This window comes from Micromys minutus (genome assembly GCF_963924665.1).
Source record: "Micromys minutus genome assembly, chromosome: 1".
Lineage (NCBI taxonomy): Eukaryota > Metazoa > Chordata > Mammalia > Rodentia > Muridae > Micromys > Micromys minutus.
In genome coordinates this window covers 105,036,258-105,060,156 of record NC_137969.1, presented here as the reverse complement: position 1 = coordinate 105,060,156, position 23,899 = coordinate 105,036,258, and positions in this window count along the sequence as shown.

Sequence of the window (23,899 nt, the reverse complement as noted above, 5' to 3'; positions counted from 1 at the left end):
TCACAGCAGTAGCAACATGGAGCCATAAAGGCAGTATCTCTTGTCTCTGTCCAAAATGGCAGACTTGTGAATGTCATAGAAATCTTTCACCACCACAGCAGCCAGCCCGAAGGAGTAGGCCACACCAAGGCCCTGAAAGTAACCAGGGCATCTCTGGCTGTCCTGGCTTTTCCCTCTTTCTCCTGGGTGCAAGAGACAGCTCCGATCAGAAGATGACTGTGCTGTTATGGTGCTTTGCCTGTTTCTCTCACTGGTCTTCCCATCGCTGCAATAACAAAGAAATAGGGCCAGATGAAGTATCACCTTTAATCCCAGCACTCAGGAGGCAAATGCAGACAAATATCTACGAGTTTGAGGCTAGCCTGGTCTACATGGTGAGTTCAATGACAACCAGAGCTACAGAGTGAGATCCTGTCTTTTAAAAAAAAAAGGAAAGGATAAAAGGGAAGGAACCACCCATGGATGAAGAGGTTAGTACTAGAAGTCACATGACTATCTGTGCCTCTTCTTTCTTACTTTCTCAATGCCCTCCACATTGAGGCCTTATAGGGGTAAAAGGAAGTGTCTTCAAATATGCTTCCAATCCCATGGGAGATTTGAACCAATGGTCATCTGTTCTATGACTGATAGGCAAGAGGTTAGTGCCAGGGCGATAGGACGTGAAGAACACTGAATGGGCTAGCTCAAGGCCAGCTATGAGCCAGATGAGCCAGTTCTAGGCCCCAAAAATAGATTTAAGAGAACTAGGCAACAGTGGTCCATGATAGATGTCAGACTAAAGTATTTCAAGACTTCCTCTCCAGAATATGTGCTAAGTGTTGCTGCCCTTTTCCCTGGCAAACTTTTCAACTTTCTGAGTATTTAACCCAAAAATGTATATACATACATGTATGGATGGATGTATAACGTGTGTTTCTCTTATTTCTGTAAGACAGGATCTTTCTATGCATGTTACCCAGACCAAGGTAATCTCAAATTTAAAATTCTCCTGCCTCAGCCTCTCAAGAACTGGAATCATAGATGTATATTCATTTACTTAGGTATGTTAGATTTCACAGAAAATCAATGAACTCAACCCTAGCAAACAAAGGACAATGTGTGTGTGTGTGTGTGTGTGTGTGTGTGTGTACATATATACATTCTTGTATCTCACAGAATATAAAGACTACATATTATATATGTATATTCTTATATCTCATACTTCTACTTCAATTCTCATAATTCTACTGAATTCTGAGCAAAATGGGCTTCTGAAAAAAGCACATTGAAGTGGAAAGGAGGGTTTTCTGTAAAGTCCGTTGAATGGTGTTTTGCTTGGGCAAACACATAAAAAAAAACATTTTGTTAACGTGAACAGGAGTATGAAAAGGCCAACTCACTAAGGAATGTTTCCCTGAAGCAGACACAGGAGAGAGGATGTTCTGCTAAAGCAAGGGTGTGGAAGGACACATGATGAAGGATTCTTTGCTAACACCACCTTACATTGTGTAGTTGAGTTGTATTTGTCAAGACTCCACAGAGAGAACCTTCTGGTGGTGTGCTTCAGTTTCTTGCCACCGTGCAGACTGGTTGATTGGCAAAGTGATGTCAGCTGAGATAGACACACTGGTGAGGCAAAACCCATGGGGGACACGTGACGTTTGGAGAGTATAACTAAGACTCCACAGAGTGACTAAGACAGCTTGGCTTGCTGGTACAGCTAGCTATACAATGCTTGTGGGTCTCTCATCTTCACTGATCTTCGCTTCCCTAGGAGATGCACAGCCAAGAACTTCTGGTGTCCCTTCCGGTCCCTCCTGCAGACTCGTGCAGGGGCTGAGGCTTAGTTATCTGCTAGGTCATGTTACCACTGTTGCTAACCCAACTCTACCAAACTTGACTCCTGGTGTATCCACTTCCCACCCCTCCCATATCTTTTTTTCCCCCCACTACCTCTTGGAAGTGAAGGGCTAAAAGGAAGGTTAAAACCCACTATTAAAAATAGGATCTGAGGGCTGGAGAAATGGCTCAGTGGTTAAGAGCACTGACTGCTGTTCCAGAGGTTCTGAGTTCAAATCCCAGGAACCACATGGTGGCTTACAGCCATCTGTAATGGGATCTGATGCCCTCTTCTGGTGTGTCTGAAAACAGCTACAGTGTACTTATATATAATAAATCTTTTTTTTAAGTTAAGATTTGAAAAAAATTAAAGTTACAGCACACTCCTTCCGAGAAGTGCCAGCTCTGAGGGTTACACAAATGTGGGGACAGCAAAAGTGGTAAAGGCTCCATATGTGATCATTTTAAGGTGTGTCACGGGGGAGGCTTTGAGGTTTCAAAAGCTTATGCCATTCCCAGTTAACTCACTGTCTCATGGTTGTTGTCTCGAGGTGCCAGCTCTCAGCTATGGCATAAGCACCATGCCTGCCTGCTGCCCTGCTCCCCACCATGATGGTCACAGACTCACCCTTCCTACTGTAAGTTATCTTGCTTGGTTATAGTGCTTTGTCACAGCAGTAGAAAAGTAAATAAGGCAGGCTACTTGAGTGATTTTTATCATCAAAATTTTACTATAAAGTGTCTATGTTTCAATTCATTTCTATATATTTTGTAGATACTATACTTAAACCCTCCCCTAGTGGTTTTTCCCCCAGATAATTCAGTTAGCCTCTACCAAAGCTATCAGTTCTTCTATACTGACTTTCTACCCTTTAGCAGAATATTTGAGGTGTCTATCTAAAACATCCTTGTCATCTTCCAATAGTAATTTTACTTCCCCCTTTCCCATTCAAACATTGTCTATTTCTTTTTCTTCCATCATTGTTCTGGCTAGGTTGTACAGCATTTTCAAGAGAAATGGCGAGAAATGGGCTCCTGTCCTATTCATCTTCGAAGAGAAAGCCATCAGCTTGTCTCATTTGGCACATTAGATAGAACCTCATTGTATATGACATTGTATATAGTTATATTCCTCCTATATTAATTTGGAATTTAAATCATGAATGTTAAATTTTATCAAATGCCATTTCTACATGTACCAAAATCATCACATGCATTTTGAATTTCATTAATGTGCTGTGCAGTACTTACTGGTTTGGCTTATGTTAAAACATCCTTGAACACCTGAAATGAATTCCTCTTGTTCATGGTGGAAAACCATTTTAACAGGCTTTTCGATTTGGTTTTCCAGTTTTACATCTGTTTATAAGCATACTGATCACTGACTTGTGCCTTTGTTTTTACTATACTGATGATTCTGGCCCTGGAGAATGCCTTATTTTCATATACTTCTGAAAAACATGAGTTGGTTTTTGATCTTTTAAATGTTTAGTGGATTTTAACAATGAAGGCTTTTCTATGGCGGGGACCTTATTACCGATTCAATCTCACTGCTCTTTGGTCTGTTGAGGTTTTCATTCAGTTTCACTTATCAACTATGGTGGTCAATCTCTATTTTTCTACAATGTCAGATGTAATATCTTTCCTCAGAGTACTGTTGTCCCTTCCTCACTCGCATCTTGCTGATTTTGCTTTTTTGTTAAAAATGGGTTTTTATTTCTGCTTTTTTTTTTTCTCTTCCTTTTTTTTTACTGGCCTGGAGGCCAATTTGTTCTTTTAGTTCCTTCAAGTGTAACAGTGAGTTGTTTCATGATAGAGATGCTGGTCACAATAAACTCTCATTTAGTACTACTTGTTTTTGTGTGTGATTCCCATTTGTTTCATGAAACTAAAATTTTTAATACCCTTGTCTATTGGTTGTAACAAAAATTCTTTGATTTCCATGTGTATAGTTTTTTAACATTTTTTGTTACCTCTAGTTTTATTTCATTATGGTTGACAAAGACAAGATTTCAACTTTAAAAAAATGTTGGCAGTTTGTGGCATATCATGTAATCTACTCTGGAATTCTGCTGAGAATATACATTCAGCAGCCATTGGATGAAACATTTTGTAAATGTGTTGTCTGGTTTGGAATGGTTTGACAATGCTCTTTGATAAGTTTTGGTCTGGGTGATGTAGATTATCAAAAGTTCCCCTATCATTTTAATTAATCTGTTTCTAATACTAATATCTGGATGTTCTGAAACTGAATTCATTTATATCCAGAGGCATATTCAAGGTTATTTTCTCTTGCCAAATTGATCCTTTTATTACTTGAGGGATTCTTTGGTTGATTGGCTAGTTGATTGGTTTGGTATTTCAAGATAGGGTTTCTCTGTGTAGAGCTGGCTATCCTGGAATTCTCTCTGTAGACCAGACTGGCTCCAAACTCACAAAGCTCCATCTGCTTCTGCCTCCCAAGTACTAGCACTAAAGGTATAGGCCCCCAGAGCCTTGCACAGCTGTTTTCTTAATCCTCGTGATTTCTGGTAGTTCTACTCTTATGGGATATTTTTTCACTCGTCCCTTTTCAGTCTCTGTTCTTGAAGGTGAAGTTTCTTAAACAGTATATAGTTGAATCTCGTTTTAACCACTTAGTTGCTCTATTTTAATGAGAACTTTGCCTTACATTACTTTCAGTTACTTTACATTAAGGTAATTATTAAAGTCAGACCCCACTGTTGTTTTCTAGCTTGATGACAGTTTCTATTTCCCTTTTTCCCGACTTTCTATAGGCTTCCTTCTGAAGTGACATTACCAAGCAAGGTATTTTAAATTCCTTGTTTGTAACATATATTGTTACTTTAGATGCGAGGCTTACAAAACTTTTAAAATTATAACCTCCACTGAAATGGTAGCAGCATAACATCAATTATTAAGAAACAAATAGAAATAGATCACATCTTTCAATAAAAAAAAAAAAAATCCTGTCCCTCTTAATGGCTATGTGGATAGACACTTGCTGCCAAGTTTGATGGCCTGAGCTCAATTCTTAGGACCACAGGTTGTTCTGACTCCAACCATATATCCATGCACTCATACAAAATTTTTAAATTTTTTGATCTCTTGCATTCCATGTCTCCCCACATTTCTCATCTATTTTATGCTTATTACCTATTATGTATTATCTTATTTTCATACTATAACTATGCTTTATAGGCTACCCTACTAGGATATTCTGTATGTATACAGACCCTTTTCCATGAATTTTAGGTCCCCTTACTGTTTCAGTATAGAGAACTTCTTTTGGGGGTGTGCTAGGAATGGTGGTTTTGTGTGTGTGTGTGTGTTTTTGACTTGTGCTTGGGGTTATTTTTATTTCATTTATAAAAAAAGAGCTTTGGTAGGATTAGTGTTTTTAAGCTTTTTCTTTAACCAGACGTGAGTTTTGCAAACAAATGGATAGAACTTAAGAACATCATCTTAAGTGAAATAACCCAGTCCCAAAAGAACATGTATGGTATGTATTCTTAAGTGGATATTAGCTGTAAAGTACAGATATTTAAGACAGATTGATACCCAGTCAGTGGATGGAGCTTAAGGCCTCTTATGGAGGAAAGACCATGCATCCTGAAGGGTATAGGACCACAGGAAGAACAAGTCCACAAAAGGACCTCAGGAGTCTGAACCACCAACCAAAAGCCTGGGCTGGACCTAGACCTCTCCACTCATACGTAGAAGTGCAGCTTGACCTTTAATATGAATCCTAAACAACTGGAACGGGGGCTATTTCCAAATCTGTTAGCTGTACGTGAGATGTGTTCTACCTGCCGGGCTGCCTTTTCTGGCCTCAGTAAGAGAAGTACCACCTAGTCCTTGAAGAGATGTTAAGTGCCCGGGTGAAAGGTATACCCAGGGGTCCCCCACTTACTTAGGGACAGTGGTAAGATTGTGGAAGGAGTGACTGGAAGGTAGGCAGTGAACAAGATATAAAATGGGAAAAAATGCAATTAAGTTAAAACAAACCTGTAACCTTTCAGGCATAACCCTTTTTAGATGTTATTTCCATCCTCTTGAGGTCTTGGCATCTTTTCATTTGAGTTTAATGTTTAACATTTGGGGGTAGGTTTAGTTGAACTCAGTATGTACTGATCTTTGACCATCTCTTATCTGCTAGAGCCTTCTACAGATCTGACAATTTTTCTGTCATCTCTTTGAATTAGCTTCCAAACCTTGGCAATTCCAAGTTCTAACGTCCCAATTGGCTTTATGCTTTTTATTTTCCCCTCTGCCTTTTTATGTGCACTGGGGTGTTTTGACTGCACGTCTGAGGGTGCCAAGTCTGCCTGAAACTGGAGTTATAGTTGAACTGCCATGTGGTTGCTGATAACTGAACCAAGTTTCTCCATGCTCTTAACCACTAAGCTCTCCACAACAACCCCCCCACACACACACATATTAAAACAGCCTTATCTTCACCCATTTCTTCAGTCTATTTCTGATTGATGCCTTCTATTTGCTTTATCAAAGCATGTTTCCACAAAATGAGTGAGTGCATGGGAGCGAGGGGTCTACTCACCTCTATCATTGATATCCCTTCTCTGGGCCTTATGTGGAGGGTTCAGCCCCCACCTCAAAAAGCCTGTTTTTCCTTCAAACTAGTCCATCTTCTGTTGCTAGGGATTGTCTACAAGGTGAAACCAAACCAACCCATGGCCATCAACTCTACAATGCTCAGCCTGAGCCCAAACCCAGTCACCAATACAGCATGAAATACAACACTAATGCAAACACATTAATGCCTCTGCCTGTGGCATACTCATGCCCTAAGAATGACACAGCCATAGTGATTCTTGCCATAATACAAATCCAACTGGTTGAACTTTGGGTCAGTTGGGCTCCATCTTGTGTTCACTTCAGTAGCCTACCTTTTGCAATACATACAATCCTGTTTGTACAAGTTGGGAACAGTTCATGGACGTTGTCTCTTGACTCCCAGTGATAGCATCACAGTGAGGCAGCATATTTGAGTGTCATAGCCACAGTAAACATCAGGCTCAGCTACAGATAACACAAGGTCAGATGAGTTCGTAGGTGTGCATAGCTATTAAAATAGAAAGCAGTCTACAAGACTAGGATGCCCACAGAATAGAAGAACCTTGTTTCAAGGAAAAGCCATGTTTCTCTACCCAACCCCTAGAGGGAGTTTCTTCAGCCATCTTATCATATGTAGAGGCTGCACTGGGTTTCAAGTTTGAGGTCTAGGCCTTACTCATCCCCTCAATCATCTACATAGTGTAAAATCTGGAGAGGCCTGCTAAGGTCTGATCTGCTTTAACTCTTCTGAAGGGGTTTTGTTGTATGACTAACCATAGGAACATAGGAAAAAGTTTCTGGAATACCTTTGTTTCAGTTGTCTTCTACCTTCTCTGTTCCCATCTACCCTTTTCTAAGTGCACTAGTACTCAAACTTGCTTACACACCTTGCTTTTAAAGCACATTAGGAATGACCCAAATTTCCTAAATCCAAAGCATCAAGAACATCTAATGCTCACACTGAACTTGATCCTAGTCTGGTTGCTAAATTACAAGATCCTAAAGTTTTGAGTATTAGCCTTCCCCCACTGCAACGCTGTTGTGTTCATGCTCGCAGAACTGCCACCCAAAGGACCTATTCTCAATTTTTAGCTATGCCAAAAAGCCTGTTTCTGAGAGCCTGTTAGTGTCTTCACTATTCCCTCGGGGCTAAGAAACTTTCAGGACTCCCCTAAAACACTTAATATACTGCATTTCCTCTGCAAGGAATCTAACTCTTATTGTAGGAAAGTATATTTCTCTTATTACACAAAAGACTTAAAACTGAAGTAAGATGATGGCCTGTCTTTAATTTCAGAACTTGGCAGAAGCAGGCAAGCAGATCTCAGCCTGGCGTCCATGGCTACTTCCAAGACAGCCAAAGACAGGAGAGTGTCAGACCTAACAGCAAATGCTAGTTCTGTTTGATTAAATTTTTAAATCTGAAATCAAATTACTGACCTACACCTCTGTATCACAAAACAGTTATAATCACCAATACCAGTAGTGTGTAATATGAGTTTCTCCTGAAATACAAAACCCTCACAATTCCATCTCAATGGTCTCAAATTTCCCAATTTTTGTCTTGTCATCTTCATACAAGATATCAGGGTAGAGGAAAGTTCATTGAGAAAATGCTATCTGATTGGTCTTTAGGAAAGTCTAAGATATTAAACTGAGTTGGGAAGGCTCTACACAGCCCAGACCATTTTAGGAGGTACCACCCCTGGGCAACTGGTCCTGGGTTGTATAGAAAGCAGGCTGAGCAAGCCATGGTGAGCAAGCCAGCAGTGTTCTACAGCCCCCTTTCAGGTCTTGCTTTCATGTTCCTGCCTTTATTTTACCCAGTGGAGTAACATCAGGGACTTTAGCTGAAACCCTTCCCTCCTCAGGGTCTTTATTACAGCAATGGAAAGCAAAGACACCTTTCAACCTCCTCACCCAAAGTTTTCACAGAACACATTACTATAGTAAGAGGAAATGAAGAGGTCTTTGCAAGGTAGTGTGTGCTTGTACAAACTCAGATTCGAAAGTGTATGCAAATGTAGCCACATTTATAATCATAATATATAATATGAAATGACACAAACATTTACAAAACAGGAAACAGTGAATAAGAAAGCGAAGTTAATAGATCTCTAAAACAAAAGTGATTTAGTGTCAGGTATAGTGGTACACGCTTGTAATTCTATCATTTTACAAGAGGGATAGAAGGATCTTAGGTTGGAGGCCAGGTAAGCTATACTATTGTGAGGAAGACTCAGCACAAAATAGAAAAGCACAAGGTTTTTAAGTATGTCATATTTTTATTGAAATGATAAATCTACTATCCCAGCAACCATTTTCGTTTGTATTGCCAAGCTGCATGGTATACTGAGCCACTAAACACAATTACTCCCCACACCTCAGAAAACACATAAAATTTTACAAATTTGGTGTTAAAGCCAAATAAATATCCCGAAGATCTCATTAAATGCTTTCTTTCAAAAATAATATGGGAATAGCTGTTCTCCGTGTCACAGAAAAGTAGATGAATATGGAAACTCTGCTTTCCAAAACTTCCCAGTGACCCCAAATGTAAGACACATGAGCAACTAAGGTTTACTTCGAAACCCTCAAATTCTCATTAGATGACTAACTGATGTGGTGCAATGCTGCTGTTTACTAATCAATGCAAATACTGTCTTCAAAAGGCCTGCAATGTTCCCACTTACGAGAACCACCTGCACGAGGAACTCTTGCTTACAGGAACGAACCCAGGTAGAAAGGAAACGTATGCTGGTATAATAAGGCCCTAAGAAAGGCAGCAGGTCGTATAGTTAACTCCTTGTGGGCAAAATCTCTGCCCTAAAACTATGCAACCTACTACCTCTTCCTAGGAACCCATTTTATTCTTGCTGGTCTTCTACTTGGCAGATGCACTTCACACAGCTGTTAAATCAGGCCTTTGAGTTATTTAAAATTCAACCACTTAGAAATTTTTGACTGATACTCGTAAAAGTTCTTAGCCACACGATCTTGGCAAAAGCTCAAAATGCAATCGATTAAAAATCAATTTAAGTTACATTAAAAATTAATCCAACTACATCAGAGGATTAAAAAAAAAAAAAAAAGAAACCAACAGTCTAACACTGCCCACTTTGTACTTAAAACAATTATCAAAACTTCAAATATCAAGTCTCATAAAATGGCCTCTAGGTAACCAGAAAATTACTTACCAATTGAAACAAAAGAACCTAAAGCTTTTGCCATTTACAGGAAGGCCGAATACTTCTCACTTATCGCTAGCATCTCCATTGACCCAGAAATTATTTCAATTTTTTGATGCCTAAATTAAAAAAGAAGCAAATTCAGGTCATGATTTTTAACCACTGGGAAAGACCAGCTTTAAGTGACTATCACTTTCCATAGTCACTTCAGTGGTTTTTACAAAATATACTAGTTTTCCAAATAGTGCTCATGTATTAATAATTAAAATATAAATAATTATCTCCAGGTTTCAGTTAAGGATGTTTCAAAACTGCAAACGGGTAGATATCCATGCTGATGGAATAAGGGGCAGAAAACACACAAAATTCCTCAGCTACTTGCAATACATTCAACAGGTAGGTTATACACCATCAACTTGAGAAAAAGCCAAAAAGAAAAATTAAGTCAAAAGCAATCTTAAACATTTCTGCTTTTCTTTGGAATTAAATAACATACCCCCCCCCATTCCTCAGTGTTTTGTATGTCAAATTTATAACAAAGAAATTCCCAAAGTGTCCACCTAAACAAGATATTAAATAAAGTTTATATTTGGTTCAGAATAAATCACTTGAACTGAGCCTATCCAAAGAAGTTTTGTTTACTGAAAAGATCACAGACTATACCGATGCACTGTAATTACAGTTAGATTAACTGGCCTTGCTTCCACATTCTGCCCCCCCCCAGGCCCCCCACAGTTTAAACAGTAAACACTTAAAAGCTAGAGCTTTTGGTCTTGCCTAGAAGGTCCAACAGATAGTTTAAGCACTAGAAAAAGCTGAAACATAAGCTCATCAACAGTACTAACATTAAAATCACCCTTTTTAATACCCCTCTCATATTTTAACACTAACTATTATGGACTTTGTCACCTGAGTTTTGGATGACTCCTTTGTTCTCTTAAGAGAACCAAGACAGAAGCTAGAGCCCCTCTTTCCTTTGCCTGTCCAAATCAATACCAGTGAAGTAATATTAATACTTACAGCATTTTTAATATGATAATAAAATCACCAAATTTCAATTTAGTCCAACAGTACACTTCCAGTTGGTATGTTCATTTACCTGAGACATCTTTGCTCTGGACATGTATACCAGAAATGTAGAATCATGAATCAATAATCCTAAAAGGCCTGGTCCTAGATACTTACTTTTTCCATTCAGATATTTGCCTAAATCCTTTAAACATAAACACTAAAAATGTTATAATAATGTTTATTGCACTGAGGAAATTAACTGTAAAACAAAACAAAAGATCAGAATTCACCTAAGTTTTATAATATCTTCTAGATAAGAACAATGCAGCAAGTCTACTCCTCAGGGAAGGCAATAGATTGTATAGTTATCTCCTAAACAGGGTAAAATCACTACCCCACAACTATACAATCTACTACCTCACTCTGATAGAGCATTTTTTTCTTCTGGAATAAACATGTCTCTTTCAAGAAAGGTTAACATTAAATTATCAACATCAATCAAAATTAAATCCTCATTTACACTGACATAGAATACACAGTAAATAAATCCTTGCCCATTCCCATCATCTACTTGTTAACTAAAAAGTACTAAAAGACATGCACGGCATAGCAAATGCTTTTAAGGCAAATTATACTTTAAAACAGTGCAGTTAGTTCTTGGTATCCTACGAGACCCCATGAATGCAGACTTTTCCATCACCTTAGGAAAGACAGTAGATTGTATAGTTATCTCCCAGTGGTGGGTGTGACCCTAAAACTATACAACCTACTACCTCATCCCACAGTGAAGAGAACATCCAGAGTTAATTGTTGAAAGTAATCACAGCTGAGCACCACAGGAAGCCATTCTCCTCCGTAATTCTGGTTCCCTGTTTAAAAAAAAAAAGAAAATATTAGATTTTCACTTCTTTAACTTGAACATGAAGTTTAACTTAACAGTTCCATGTATGACCTATATTGTAGTTTCATTATATTACATGATGCACTTGGGCTATAAACCCCTAACTCAGTATGTTACAAGATCCAGAAGTTACATTCTTACCACTAATACTGCAGCTTCAATGTCCCCAAATCCAAAAACAACCTAGTTTCCAGAGTACCAATAGGAGATGACCAAATGAAAGTGTATAGCTGGAGTGTGATATCATAGCCAAAATATTGGCACATTAAATATACTACATGAAATTATCGTTGAGTAGAAAAAAATGTTCATGAGACATAAATGAATTATGTAGTGGACCTAGCAGTAAAAATTACAAATACAAAGGAAAACATATTAATTCCATGTCATGTAAGTTAAAGTTCAAAAAATAAAAGCCACACTCAAGGTCAACAGATTTTTAGTATGAGCACCTGGGAGGCTGGGACAAGAGGACTGTTATATAAATTTGAGGCCAAACAAAATTACAACCCAATCTCAAAAACAAGTCAATCAAGTCAATCAAGACTGGAGTGAGAACAATTTTATCAGTGCTGGAACAGCTACTGATTTAGAGACAGATAATCTGCTGAAAATCTATCCACCATGTACAGAAGTAACAGCACTAAGTTAACTTAATGAAAGGACAGTGTAAATTATTGCAAAGATGTGGCTCATAAACATAAATACCTAATATATACATGAAGAAATCCAAAAATATAATTCATCAGTCATTAAGAAAAGACCTACCCAAAACAAGAAGACACACATCCATTAAAGATACTGATCAAAGAAGGTAATGAGGGCTAGAGACATTCAGGGAATAAGGTTGCCTCTCACCAAGCCTGAAGAACTAAATCCAATTTTCAGGATCCACATGGTGGGGAGAAGCTGATTTCCACAAATCACCCTCTGACCTCCACACACATACCATGGCAAGCATGCACAAACAAATGAACATGTTTAGGGTATTAATAGGTTCTAGCAGGGATGTACACAAACTAGAATCTTATAGACTGTTGTTGAGAATAGAGAAATGGCAAAGCTGCTTTTAAGTTTAATAATTAGTAATTTTTAAGCTGTCATCAAATATAAAGTTTAAGTTAGTATTGGACTCAAGTTAGTGATCCTAAAATATTATACCTAAATCCCTGGTGCCCAGAGGCCCAGTTTCAGGTTGGGAGGTGATTACCAGAAAGCCTTACAGAGTCAGAACTTTCAGCCACACTATGCGCAACAGAAACCAAGCTGAAAAGTTAAAATCACAAAATGGTCATTGATATAAACCAATCATGCCCCTAAGTAATGAACATTCTTAAAAGGAATAAGATTTCAGAAAGTTTCAGTCTAGAAACATCCTCATGTAAGACTGGCTTCTGACCATCAGGACAAAAGCCTCCTGTTAGAGAAACATTCTGAGCCTCACTGCAAATATCTTTTAAAATAAACCAGTGATGGTTTAAGGTACCTTTCCTGAGTTTTAGAAAACATTCTAACAAATCACTGAGCCTACAGAGTTGCTCTGGTTTTAATTCAGGTGGCCCTAACACTCCAATAGCTTCTGAAGTAAGACAGGCAATCGGATGGCATCTATGCCAACCACAATTGGTGTTCAAAGTTAGAAAATTAGCTGTTGGTGTTAACAATGCCAAGATGGTCAAAACTGCTTTTTTATGAGTAAAAACAGCTTACCACAAGATCTAGCAACTTTCTTCCCAAGTGTATATTTTTTCAAGAAAAATAAACACAAAAATTCTATACACAAATGTTCAGAAGCATTATTTGAAAGTTATATAAAAAATAAAAGAAGTTATATAGAAGACAAGTTTCAAGTTCTCCTAATCATTTACTCCGAACCAAACCCTCATACAATTAATTTAGTCTTTCTAGCCTCTCAGTTTTCCTAGTTTTAATATTAACACAATGAACAAAATGATCTCTGAAAAGGAAATATTTACCATACCAAACTTCTATCATTTCTAAGTAAAAGTTTGTACTTTTAAAAGTTCATAGTAAGTTTAACAGCTTGCCCCCAAATTAAAGGAAATAGCACAGGATCACCAACAGACTACTCCAGACCTCATTTAAAGTCTGCAATGCCAATTATATGCATTTATAATTACTGTCTCTAGAAAAGTGAAACCCACGGCTGGAGAGATGGCTAAGTGTTGAAGATGACTTGCTGCTCTTCCAGAGGAAAGCACCATGTGTGATTCACAACCACCTCTAACTCAAAAGAGGACATCAACCCTGACTGTGCGCACACATATACATACAAATAAATCTTTAAAAAAAGCCAAACCTCTATAAAATATAATCATCCTCAAGATTCAAGACTGCTCTCTGTTCCAAGTTTAATTCCAATCTCCAACCAACTTCCTCATTTAAAGCATGCTTGGGGCTAGGGGTGTTGTTCAATGGTAGAATGCAATGCTTGCCTAGCATATTCAAGACTCTGAACTCAATCCCCAATACTGCACAAGAAATGTAAACATGGTATAATCTTTCAAGGTGTGTGCATGTATAAACAATGCTAAAAAAAAAAAGCAACCCAGTAAGTACTTCATACATGCTAAGCAAATGTTCTGGCACTGAGAAATACTCAGTCCTAAAACACAGTATTTTTCAATCTTGGTGAGTGTAACATGCTTACTTTAACAGTTTCTTCAAGCCAATCTAATAATTCAAGACAGGAGTTAGTAACAAAATTCCCAGGATGGAGCAATGGCTCAGCAGTTAAGGGCACCTTTTCTTTCTTGCCCAGAAAGCAGGTTCAATTCTCAGCACCACAGAGGTTCATAACCATCCATCCATAATACCAGTTTCAGGGGACTGAATGCCCTCTTCTGACTTCTGTACCACACAGACATACATGTGTGCAACACACATAACCTTAAAAAGTCACTTTTTACAATTTACAAGGTAGTTTTAAAAGTTGTGTTGAAACAAGGGGGACAGAAATCTACTACACAGAATCACTATTCATTAGTTACTTTCACCTCTTCCAACCCAACAAGATTTTTTCTTGGTTATTTGTTTTGTGTGAGACAAGATCTTACTTAACCCAGTCCAGACCCAAAATTCAAAGTCCTCTTGCTCCAGATTTCCAGTGCTATTAATATCAGGTGCCTGAGCCACCATACTCAGTATCTATAGTCCTAAATCGTTCTACCCATCTCTATACATGTCTGATACTAATAAAAGATAATGGTGCTCACAAATTAATACTAACTTTCAACTCTTGAATATAATTATATTCACAAACTGATTTTTGGTAATAACTGCGCCTGATCTGCTATTTAGAACTTGATTAGGGCAAATTGGAAACTAAAATCTAAAGTTACAACAAGGTTAGATAAAGACTGGAAAACCCATCTAATAGCATTTAGAAATAAAGACCACTGGTAACTATGTAACAGTGCAGGTCAAAAGTAACTTTGTAATGTTAGGTTTTTGGTATTTTTGTGTGTGTAGAGTAGCTCAGAGTGCTAATCATTTATATATACATATATGTATATATAAATAAAAAATTCACTTGGGCCCAACTTTCTAATGAGTAAAATAAAGTGTTTCCTCTAGTCTTGACCTTCAATTTCATTTGATTATATATATACTATCTCTATCCTTTCTCTCAAACATTCAAGTGAATATGAACAAACTGTTGATGCTTGCTCAACGAACTCTTCAATGGTATTTTTGCTTTTCTTTGATAAAGCTCTTTCAGTATTTCTAGTAATAGTAAGTAAATTTATGAACAAATGACTGAAGATATTTGCTAGATTCCTGTTTCTTTAACCAAAGTTAACCCAATTTCAAGATCTCTATCACCCCATTTATAAAATACATTGCACTAATCCTGAGGTTCATGTTAAGTTTTAAATAGCAAAATATTTACTAGGTTAGGTCACATTTCCCAAAAGGACCATTTCCCTTCTTAGGCATGATACTTAAGACAATCTTTATTAAATCAGCATAGCTAATTAAATTCTGAAACTGTTTAAAACGTCATCAATGCCAAGACAGTCCTCAATTCTCCTTTTTAAGTTTTTCATTGTAAATTGGAATATTATATGAGAATGCACAAGCTCTATGATATCCCCACATAACTTAAATACACTTTCTCTAAGCCTAATTATGTGCAAACATTTAGGGAAAAGCAGTGAAGCCCAGCCTGGGAGACTTGTTCTACTTTTTTATCATTCTACAAACTTTTTCTCTACTCTAAAATCTCCTCCCTTCCTTCCCTACACTCAAAAGTCCTGAAGAACCACAACCTTTAACCTAAATCTAGTTATTTGATATATAGATTTCACAACTTACTAAAATCAACTTGTCTTAAAAGACAATTCAGTCTAAGTTCCTTTCTAGGCATTTGTCAATCACATAAGCCAAAAGTAAACAAGATATGGGGTTAGGCATGGTGACACACGCCTTTAATCCAAGCACTTGGGAAGCAGAGGCAGGAAAAAAAAAGTTACAGAACAACTCCAGATTCATACCTAGAGCAAAAACAAATACAAAGATTTTTTTTTTTAAGGTATGGGAATGAGTTAAGATGATGTCAATCCTTCCTTCCCAGGATTTCAATGTACCTTCATCTTATCAGGAGAAACTAGTTACAATGTTCCCTAACCATACCTACCATACACATCAATTTAAAACAAATTATCTAAAATGTCTCAAAATATTCCTAAAGTAACAAAAGTACCTTGCAGCTGTCTTAGAGAATTTAAATCTTATTTTGTATCTAGAAAAGGCTTTTTCTGAGCTATGGCTGGAGAACCAGAAAACTTGTCTATCTTTAAGACAAACATATCCAGGTAGCAAATCTGACTTTTGGAAAGAAGCCAAACAATGCATCACAGTTTCATTACTCAGTAAGAAACAATTATCAACATGGTACATAATGTAACTAAAACATACTGATGTAAGTGTAAAACACTCTAGATTTCACTAGGTACCACAAAGACAAACTCATTCTATCTAGTTAATGCAGTATACTCTTAATTGATTACGTAATACACAGAACACCCACAAATGCAAGGACCATGTAAGGTGCCCCTGTCACCCCCATTATTCTAGTCCTGAGGTACCATGAAAAAATAATCATTGACAATTAGTAAAAATATTCTTTATACTGTAATGAAGTTTCTAAAGATATTCAAAGTTTTGAAACACATGTTAGCCTTGAGTGGCAAATATACTTCCCAACTCAAAACACTTAAATGGGGGAGAGGGGAGATAACCATTCTAGAGCTGTTTCTATTATTCCTCTGGAGACCAGTGTATTGATGTTATAGAGAAATGTGCCCTTCAGGACATTAAACTATCTTGCCACTCACAAAATGGTACTTTGCAGGAAAACAAATAGCTGATTTAGCACATTAGTGTTTTAAACGTTTCTAAAAGTTTCTTATCACCACACCAAAGTGATTTGAAACAGGATCTGAAACATTGGTGGTCTCCCTCTATCCTTTCTTTTGAAACAGGGTCTTAAACAGCCCAGGATGGCCTGGAACCCTCTACATAGCTGAGGATGACTTCTAATAGTGCTGGGACTGCAGGCAGGTGTCACCAAACCTAACTACAGAGTACTGGGGATGGAACCTAGGGCTTCCGGGATGGCTGGCAAGTACTCTATCAACTGAGCTCTGGCTTTGTAGTCCTGTTTTTCCCACAATTATTTTGTGCTGTGTCTTACTGGAGTCAGTTGTCTTCTTCCTCCATGTGGCTATCGTCCCAGGAATCCAAACTCAGGTCACTGTCAAGCTTGATGGCCACTGAGCTTTCTGCACAACTGTCCCTAATTCACATTGAGTTCTGCAACATTAGTTACTGAAATAAAAGGAACATGATATTTTGGATGCTATTCTCTAAACCACTTGGTTTCCGTTTGTAAGGGACATTCCCAGGACATCATAACATTTAACCATTATTACCATTTATTTTATTAGTGCTGGAAACTGGATCCACTAATTCAGGAATGTCTGACAAACTTTCTATCACTGAGCAACAACTTCGACAGGACCATTTAATACTTCACTTTGTGTGAACTGAATCACACTTTTTTTTTTTCCAGACAGGTTTCTCAGTGTAGCCTGGGCTGTCCTGGAACTTGCTCTGTAGACCAGGCTCCCCTCAAACTGAGATCCACCTGCCTCTGCCTCCTGTGTGCTGGGACTAAACTTGTATGCCACCACCACCTACAACATTCCATCTTTCCAGCTTGAAAATTTACTAAGTCTCAAATTCAGCACAACTTCAATTTATATTGGGGGAGGGCACAGCCTGCTTCAAGTCTACAAAACTATCAATTTTACAATGAAATTACCCATAGAGTAAAATGCACACCCCATTTACACAATTTTGAAAACATTTTTCAGACCCCACTTAATTTGGAAGATTTCTATTCTCTAATAAAAGTTCTTACATTTCCAATTGGTACTTTTGTTACACTAAAATTTTACAATGAAATTACCCAGAGTAAAATGCACACCCCATTTACAATTTTGAAAACATTTTTCAGACCCCACTTAATTTGGAAGATTTCTATTCTCTAATAAAAGTTCTTACATTTCCAATTGGTACTTTTGTTACACTAACAACTTCAAATTTTCCAAATTATTGGTTCAACTGATTGAACATAATGAAGTCAGAATGCAGAAAAATCTGCACTAATTTTTCTTATAAAATTGCTTAACTTGACCTTTAATTTTCTTCACAAGATTGTCAGGCAATTCAAAACAAGTACACTAAGGTTTTAAACTTCAAGAACAGGGTGACAACATTTTTCAATAATTAAAAAAGAAATCTGTCATCATCTTCCATTTTAACTCAGTTTCTAAAGTTTTTCTTCTCCCCTTACCCTTCATAATGATATTTTTCTTTTACACAAAAAGTTGAAAACTACAACATGCACGTTCACCTCTGACACAGAGCCTACACTAACAAGCTAAGATCATCGAAGGTCAGTACTGGCCAAGGACATAAAGGTTACCACACTGCAACCACTAAAGAGCGCGGACAAGTTTATTAGCCGGCCTCCGAGAGGCCCTCGTTTCCAAGAGTTTGCAGCCTCCCAGTCAAAAGGCCAGACTCGTTTCCGGTGCCACCGAGCTGCAAATCTCCTACCCCATCCCCCGGGATAGAATTTCCTCCCGCTTTCGCGCTCCCCTCCCCCTTGCCAAGGACGGGCCGCCGCAGCGAACCTCCAGCCCCAGCAGCTGCTCCAGGCCCTCAGGCCGCAGTTGGCCCAGCGGAGCAGGGGCAAGCAGCCAGCGTTGGCTCTCCGTCCCTCCCTGCCAGCGCCTTCCCGCCCCGTCCCTCCCCCCGCACTTCCTACCTTCCTTCATCCCAACCCCCAGAGCCAAGGTCTCCCCGGCCCACAAACCTGACGACGGAAGTGACGTCATAGAGGCTGGCTACGTCCGCAGCCAGTCACGCCACAGCAGGAGGCATCACCGGCCAACCGGCGCTAGCCAGAGGGCGGGACTTCCGCCCGCCGCAAGTTTGATTGAAGCGGGGGGAGGGGCGAGGTGAGGAATGTGAAGAATGACCCCCCTCCCCCGCCCGGTCGCCGAGGAGCTGGGCGGGAAGCAGAGGGGGCTGGGACAGGCCAGCAGCCACGCGGCACCCCTCCCCCGCCTGCACCCCGCGGCCCGCAGCGTCGGCGTGCCGCCAGCCCCGGGGACAGCCGCCTGCCCAAGGCGGCCAGTACATCCCACGGGTCCCAGGGTGCGGCGCGGCAGCCCACAAGTCTTCCCTCCTGCCCGCCCGCTGCTGCCGCGAGTCCGAAGGAGGAAATATGGCGACGTGCCCGCGCTGGCCTTCACGCCCGCAGTACCCACCTTTAGCTCGCAGAAAAGGCTTCCCGCTGCCGCCAAAGGAATGGTGTGGCCTTCCCCACCGTGGCTCTCCACAGCCGCGCCCGGAGAGCAGCGCGCGAGAACCCGGATGGAAGCGCGGGCGGGCGCCGCCTCGGCGGCCTGAGGGAAGGATACGCGCGCGCCGGGAATCCGATGCGGGGGCGGGAGCCTCGGGCAGCGCGCGCGCCCATTGGCGGAACCTTTTGACTGACGTGTGTCTCGCCCTTTCGCCTTAGCTAGTCGGGGCTCACCCGGACCCCACTGGAGGGTGACGGCTGAGCCCGCCCCTGCCGCGGAGAAGGCGGGTCTACCCCGCCCACCGTGACAGGCTCCTCTTTCCCTACTGGAGGACCGGGAGAATAGCGAGGACAGTCCTCTGAGTCCCGCCTTCCGCGGTGATGGAGAAGCCGTGTCACGTGGCCGCTATTCGCTCGACCGGCAGCCAGGCGGGATGTGCTGGAGTGTTCAGGGCGGTTTTCACGTGTACACTCGGTGGTGGGTCCATTCAGAGTTTTTCCCTCTCAGGGGCTCGGAGGCCCGACGCCAAGCCTACTCCATGCCTCAGTTCACCCATCTGTCACATAAGGAGTTATGTTACCTATAGCGTAACTTTTATCGCTTTCATTTTTTTTCTTTCCCAAGTATTGAATTTTTTTGTGCGAAAACTTTTTTTTCAAAGCAATCCTTACTTATTCTCTTTTTAAATCAGTGCAAAGGTATTTTCCCATTCTCAATGACTTTCCATGTACTAGGAGTCTAGAATCGCAAGACCTGTGCTCTAGGGATTTTATTTTTTGGTACTGTTTAATGGTAGGTTTGTGCATAGTTAGAGAGAGAAGGAGGGAGGGGGAGAGAGGGGGGGGGAAGGGAGGGAGAGAGAGAGGAAACATCAATGAAACCCCCGTGAGCATTCATCTGCAGTCCATCCAGGGGAAAGGGCACTGTACACGTCAGCAACATGTACATTATGAACTCAAACTGTCAGCCATCCTTACATTCTCTCTGTCCAAAGTAAATAACAAGAGAGTTTAGAAGATGGAGAGTTTGGGGCTGAAGTGAACAAGAAGCTAGAGCAGCGGGGTGAACTTGACCTTGTGAAATAGGTAGGATTTGGGGAGGGCTTCAACCCTCAAGTACTATGAGAAAGAGGTTATAAACCAAAGGTATGACACAGTGCCATCAACTCTTCATACAGAGCTAGGCTCCTCACCGGTTTTCCTTCATAGGCATAGCTGGGTGGGTTTTGTTGTTTTTTCTTTCTTTTTTTTTTTTTTTTTTTTTTTTTAGTAAACAGAAACCTAATTTGAAGGTGACTTATCCAAAATTGCTTAAATGTAGCCATCTGACCAGAGACAGATGGGTGAAGTTTCTGGTTTCTATCCTAAAAGAAGGGGCATTCCTGAGATACACTCCAGACTATGGAAGTTGGGACCTATAAAATAGGCATAGCCCACGGAGAAGCAACCCACTGGGCCCTGGAAGAATTGGGTGCATATTGAGATGGAAGATGAGCAAATTCCTTCAGCCAGGGTCTTGGAGAAGCCACCCTCTGTCCTTGAGGCTTTGCCACCTCACAGCTGCCACCCCACTCTAGCATGGCTCCCTCCAAATTTTCTCAAGCCAGACAGACAAATCAGTATAACAAAACCAGTCAAAGTAAAGCATGCATGCTTCTAGAAATGTCCTCTGTCCTCTTTGCCTCAGCGCTATCCTTGTTAAGCTCTCCTTACCTGCATCTTTCTCCTTTGTCCCTACATTCATTGTTCATTACGTGACTTCAAGCTGATCAGTTCAACTCTTGATCTCCCTGCTGTTCATAGATTAGGCTCTCTGTCCTTATTCCTGGGTGTGATGGGCCAGTTTAGTGTGTCAGTTCGAGCCACCATGCCTCAGGATATCTTGTTAAATATTGCTGGATGCCTATATGGATGTTTCTAGAAGAGATTAGCATTTAAATTGGTAAACTGAGGGATAATAAATGGCTTTCCCTAATATGAGTAGGATTCACTCAATCCATTCAGAGTTCAAATAAACCAAAATGGTACAGGGACACAGGGTGGGTGAATTCTCTCTGCTTTCTGACTTCTAGGCCCCCAAGTTACACTAGCAGCAGCTTCCATATGGAAAGTTGTGGGCCACAGCCCAGCTAGATGGCTCAGCAAATAAATGTACTTGCTGCCAAGGCTGATGACTAAGTTCAGTTCCCAGAATCTACATGGTAGAAGGGAACCAACTCCTCCCAAGTTGTCCTCTGACCACACAACGCATGCATATATGCTGAATAAATGATTTTTTTCAAGAAATGTATAGGACTTCTTAGACTTCATAATCATTGAGCCAAGAATGCACACGCACATTTACACATAGATGCTTCTTGGCCTGTGACAAAGTTTATAGCCAATAGATCAGTTTTGTAAGTCAGACTGTCATAAGGTAGGAACACTGAATATATTACTGGTTCTGTTCTTCTGGTAAATACTGGCTAATACACCAGATCGGCTTTGGCAGTTGGCCTAGACCTTGTTATGGCGCGGCCTTGTTAACAAGAATTTTATCTGTCAGTGTCTTCCGCAACCTCATCTACTCCATATGCCCATGACTTCTGAAAGGCCTCAAGTGCTCCCTGAGGAGTCACCTCAGGCAGAGAGGGACAGGGTTCTTCTTAGAAAGGAGTGGACATCAGTTCCATTTTTCATCTCACATCAGCCAGTTTACAAACAGGTCATGGCCCAGGGTTCCCGTGGTCACAGAAATGCTTGTTACTCTCAGGCAATGTTTTACATCTATTTTAAATTAGCTGACAGCATTCAAAAGGATCAAGCCATGTAATCTGAAAAATATCTGGATTTCTTGGTTTTCTCAGAAAAAAAAAAAATCGGAATCTCTGCACTCCAGTCTGCATCCCAACATGGCAGTATATTCTCTCTGTGCAGCATGAGCTCTGCTATTTGTCAGACCACCAGTGAGTCTGCCTCACTTTTATTACAAGCCTGGTCCTTGAAGTCATTGAATGAGTCCTCTGGACTTAAAGCACAGTCTTCTCTTGGGGCGGGGGTCAGGGATTTGTCCTAACCCATTTCAAGTATAAGGTTCCGGCCTTAGCTGACACCTTCGCCACAGAGCTGAGAAGGTGGCACAGGCAGAGCAGTGCCACAAAAGCCACTACCTAAATGAGGTCAACTAGAGTTCCTTCCTAAGGACACGTCGGAAATGAACTACGAGAAGAGAGCCCTCATTTCCTCAGCCCCAAAGCTGCAAGGACAGATGGGAGATCTGCAGAAAGATAAGCAAGACTGGAGAATCTAGGGGTCCGGGTAGATGGCTCAGCGTGGGCATTAGTTCAGTCTTAGCACCCACATAAAATGCCAAGTGTGGTAGCATTTGCCTACTTACAGAGCCAGGGAGGCACCCAGCCACCCCAGAGGACTCAGTGAGCTCCAGGCTCAGTAAGAGACCCTGTCTCTAAAAATAAGGTAACTAGCATTGACTTCTGACCTCCACACATATATACACATGATTGTGCACACGCACACGCACACGGAGATGCAGAGATGAAAAAGGCTGAAAGTGGGGGTTACAGCAGAAGCTGAGTCCCTACATTCTGGGATTCCTGAGGTCACCGAGATGAACCAGCCTGCCTCCATTTTAGGTCTGAAGCCACCTTACAGTAAAGGCAAACTAGGTTCATTCCTCTTTATGACTAAATCTGTTTCTCAAGGATTGGTCTGTGCCCTACCTGTAACCTTAACTACAAATGGATCTGCACTGCCTGTTGCAGGAAAACAAAGTCCCGGTTTCAAAAAGTTGTAATGACCATCTTGAAACCCTACCATTGTTTCAAAAGATTGTTACCAAGCCCGCCTTGTTATGTTTTGCTTCTGTAACCCCATCAAATTCGCCCATTTGTGAACTCCCTACCACTGAGCTATAAAAACCTTGTCTTCACATTCAATACTGATCTCTTGAACCCCACTCTTAGGGAGAGACAGTCCAAGTACAGGAATAAAGAAGTTTGCTTTAATTAATTTGATGGTTTGGATTGGTGTCTTTCTCCTTGTATGTTTGGGATTAACAACAGTAACTGTCAGGCACATTTTTCTCTATATAGGAAGTATGTGGAGTTTGTGTGAGTCATGTTCAATGGTAAGGAAGTTGGGGGGGAGGACGGGCGTGAAAATAAGATTCAGAGCCCATATTCCAACCATCTACTAACTGCATTTTCAAAATATTGATTCCTTTAGAATTCAAGTACTCAGATTAACTTACTTCTGCATAATGGGGTCCCCAAAAAGTAGTCGGTAGGTAGGTTACTTACCTAACAAGCAGGAAGGTGAGTCAATCCCCTGTACCCCATAAACTGAACTAGATGGTGCATCCCTGTAATCCAGCACTTGGAAAGTGGAGGCAGGAGGATTATAAAGTTCAAGCAATCCTTGTTCAAGTTCAGGGCCAACCTGGGATACACAACTCAATGTGTGTGCATAACTGGTACTCACAAAGCCTTCTACAATTAGTTACTG